Source organism: Myodes glareolus, chromosome 20, assembly GCF_982192425.1.
Source record: "Myodes glareolus chromosome 20, mMyoGla1.1, whole genome shotgun sequence".
NCBI lineage: Eukaryota > Metazoa > Chordata > Mammalia > Rodentia > Cricetidae > Myodes > Myodes glareolus.
This window is the reverse complement of record NC_142045.1, coordinates 12,321,003-12,325,263: the sequence shown is the minus strand read 5'-3', so window position 1 is coordinate 12,325,263 and position 4,261 is coordinate 12,321,003. Positions and strand designations below refer to the sequence as shown.

General features: G+C 40.0%; 1 pseudogene; it reads right to left on the bottom strand.

Moving 5' to 3' along the window:
* Window positions 1–526: 526 nt before the first annotated feature.
* Window positions 527–741, bottom strand: LOC148118776 (Nuclear RNase P; annotated as a pseudogene).
* Window positions 742–4,261: the final 3,520 nt, after the last annotated feature.

The following is a 4,261-nucleotide window of genomic DNA, read 5'->3' as shown; positions in this document are numbered from 1 at the left end:
TTAAGTGTAAAGAATGCAAGAGAAATCCTTTCTCTGGGGGAAGCTGTCACTGGTAGTCCCCCTCTATTGTCTAATAACCAAAACAGTTGTCATTGGGAATTGAACTCCTGACCTTTGGAAGAGCAGTCAGTGCTCTTAACCATTGAGCCATCTCTCCAGCTCCCCTATTCAGATGGAAAAACCTCTAGGTAGCATTGTTTTATTCCACCCGTTGCCAGAGGCAATAGGTAATGGTAACCAGGTTGACGCGCCTTTATTATGATAATTAGGACCAGTTCTTTGAGGGAGAATTGGTGTCGGCAATCGATCTGACTACTTCCTGCTGACAAAGGGACGATGTTTGGGGGATAAATGTTTTTATCTGACTGAATTTTTGGCGACAACTGTTTTTATCTGACTGAATTTTTTGGCGACCGTGGCTGTGAGCGGAGGCAGCAGCAGTGGACGGCAGCGGCTGCCACAGTTCCACCTCTGAGGCCCATTATGGTGCGCTCCGCATGGCCCCGCCCCGGGCCGTGCGTGTTTCCGCGGGCGATCTGTGCACCCTGCCTCACCTCAGGCAATGAACTCGCACCGCCGGCCATGAGTCTCCGGCGAGGGGGGGCCTCTCCTGCCCGGTCTGCCCGCGCAGGCGTGGAGGGCCCGGTTAGGGCCGCGGGGGGGCCCCAGTCTCAGACCTTCCCAGGGGCCGGGGAGTGACGAGCACTCAGCACGTGGTCCTGCCGATGAGCTTCCTCCGCCCGCCCATGTTGCTATGGAAACGCAGTTCAGAGTTTGGCCCCTCTCCGTCTTAGGTCTTTAGCGCGCTGCTGCTCACCACGCAGCTTCCGCCTCTGCCTCCCGAGTGCTGGGATTAAAGGCGTGCGCCACCACCGCTGGCTACTTCCTCAATCAAAGTTAAAGTTTTCTGTACGTGAGAGCCAGAGACTGAGCTCTCTTATCAAAATTAGGCGAAAATCACCTCTAAAAGCTGTGTGGCTCTTTAAGAACAGGAAAGGCAGTCTTCACGCATGATCAAACTCGCCTCCCTACGAGACTGTTACCTCTGAGTCTCTAACAGCGAGTACGGACGGAGGAAGCCGCGGATCTCCCAACCGTAAACCTCGCCTTTTTTGCTGTTGTTTTTATTTACATTCCTCCTGCACTGAACTTAAGGGATTTTTCTTCCCCGTTGCTTTCTGTACCTTCTTTCAGATACCTTAACTTTGATTTTTTTTTTTTGTATTTTCTTTTCTTTTTAGGCCTATACTTTTTCCATTCTTTTCCCTCCCCTTTCTGGAGGATTTAACTGACGTCACTCACCGCTCCACGTGTTCAGAGTTCTGAAATTCATGGCTCTCTGTGTCCTGGTGTCTGATCTCAGCTTTTTCTCCCGGGCTTTCAGCACGTTGCTGGGCGCTTCCTTCTCAGGGTCCCCCGGCGTAGTTGTCAGGGTCCCTCGGCGTCCCGGGGTTTCGAGCACCAGTTGCGGCGCGCATCCTGACCAGCAGGAATGAACGCCACTAAAAACGAGAATTCCTTCCCTGGTCACGTCTTTATTCGGAGCATTCCCTTGAGGAAAATTGGGGGAAGGGAAGATAGAGCAGGGACAAGAGAAAGCTTAGAGAGAGCAAGTAGAGTCCCGAGGCAGCTGCTTTTAAACGGTGGAGAGGCTTGAACGCTGTCCTGATTGGTTAATGCCATTCTGCTGGTCTGAGCATGTGCAAGCAAGGGTGCAGGCAAGGGTGCTCAGCCCCACGTGGCTACCTCCAAACTGCAGGACCACCTGTGCCTCCAGGTGGCTCCCAACACAGAACAAAGAATGAATATTAAAAGGTGCAAGGGAAAATGTCTAAGTAACATATAAAAGCAGACCTATTAGAATTACAGCTTACTTATCAATGGAGACTCTAAAAATCAAAGTAGCTGGGACAAATGTTATACAGATTCTAAGAGACCACATACACCAAACCAGAGTACTATTCAGAGTTAAAGTTTAAATCACAATAGAGGGAGAAAACTAGGTATTCCATGATAAAATCAAAATTAAACAATATCTATCTACAAATCTAGCCACAACTCAAGGAGGTTAACTACATCCATAAAGACACAACACATACATAATCTCACATCCACAAAACAAAAAGGAGAGAAACACACACTCTTTCACACATATACACCAAAATACCAAAATAAAACAATTGGAATTAACAATCATTGGTTATTGACGTCTTTCAATATCTATGTACTCAATTCCACAATAAAAGGAAAATCTAACAAAATGAATATGAAAACAGAATCCAAACTTCTGCTTTATATAGCACAAATCACCATCAAAGATAGAGATTATCTCAGAGTAAAGGGCTGTGAAAAGCTTTGCTAAGCAAATGTCCCTAAGAAGAAAATATGTATCCATTCTAATATGTAACAAATAGACTTTGAATCAAAATTAATCAAAAAAATATGGAAAGAATACTTTAATTCCATTAAAGGAGAAATCCACCAAGACCACATTTCAATTTTTAATATAGGTTCTGAACACAAGAGCAAACACAATTTTTTTAAAAAAAAATTATTAAGGCTTAAATCACAAATTGACCCTAAAACACTGATAGTGGGAGACTTCTATACACTACTCTCACCAAAAGATACATAATCCAGGCAAAAGTCAAAAAATACTGGAGTTAGTAGACATTATAAAACAAATGGACTAATAGATATCTATAGAACATTTTAAATAAGCAGAAAAAAACATATCTTTATCTCAGTGCCTCATGTAACTAACTTGAAAATTGAACACATACTTACATAAAGCAAGTCACAACAGATAAAAGAAAATTAAATTAAGCCCTTCCATCCTATCAGGCCATCGTGGATAGGAGTTCAAAAACAACAGAAATAACCAAAGCCTACAAACTAATGAAATCTGAACAACTTTCTACTGAATGACTACTGGGTTATGACAAAATAAGAAAGGAATTAAAGAAATTCTATAAATCACTAAAGATGAATGCAGAACATCCCCAAAATTAGGGAACACAATGGAAGTGATGGTAAGAGGAAAGTTCCTATTGCTAACTGCCTGTGTACAATGATAGGACATACTGGCAACTAACAACACACAGAAAAGCTCTAGAGCATGAAGAATCAGTCACACTCAAAAAAGTAGAAGGCCAGAAATAAGGAAATTGGGGCCTAAAAATCATTAAATAGAAGCAAGAAATCAATGAAACAAAAAATGGGTTCTTTGAGAACATCAAAAAGGTAGGCAAAACCTTATCCAAATTAACTAAAAGACAGAGAGAATAACTAATTAAACAAAATCAGAAAAGAAAAAATGAACATCACAACAGACACAGAAAGAAATTCAAAGAATAATTAGGTCGTACTTACAATGAGAAAAAAAAAACAAAAAAAGAAGAAAAAAAAACAAAGGAATTTAGTAAATTTATTGTCCAATGTAGGAAAGATTATAATTTCTGATATGTGGTTTTTAAGTAAGAAATAATCCCCTTCAGAATTCATACATTTGAAAATTTTGTGTGCTTGTGGTGTACTTGGTGTACTTTGACAGGATATAGGAAGGTACAGTCTTGACGAAGGAGCAGAACATCTAGGGACAGACTGAGGATGGGGAGCTTCATGGCATGTTTAGTTCTCTGCTTCAAGTTTGCGGTTGGGATATAGTCTCTCAGATTTCTGCTCTTGCATTATGACTGATGATTCATAATGTCATACTGTCTATTATTGCTTGCCATAATAGACTCTTATCACTCTAGAATTTTAAACCAAATAAATTCTTACTTCTGTAAATTGCTTAAGTAACTGATGAAAGACAAAAATCCAATTATTTAGATAAATTTATCATTTTATTTTAGTATTATACAAAGGAATCTGAAGGTTCTTAAAAGGAAATACAAATGCAGATATCTACAAAATATGTCTCATATTTAGAAAATATGGCCATGTTGCAAATATAAAACCACTTCAAAATATAAATAAAAGACTAATCAGAACATGTTCAAGTGCCTTTGATATTTAAATTAGATTTTTTCAGATATTATAAGGTGAATGGTTCACAAACATTGGAAATAACAATATTTTATCCACTTGTTACATTATGTGAACATGGTGATATTTTTATCAGTTGTAAATAATACACTTATTTATTCTATTTGCCTTAAGACAATGAAGGATTAATGCTTCAGAACAGGGAAAAATGGTATCTCTCTATAAAACTTAACTTATACCCTAGCAGTTGTTGAAAACAATAATCAAGGAT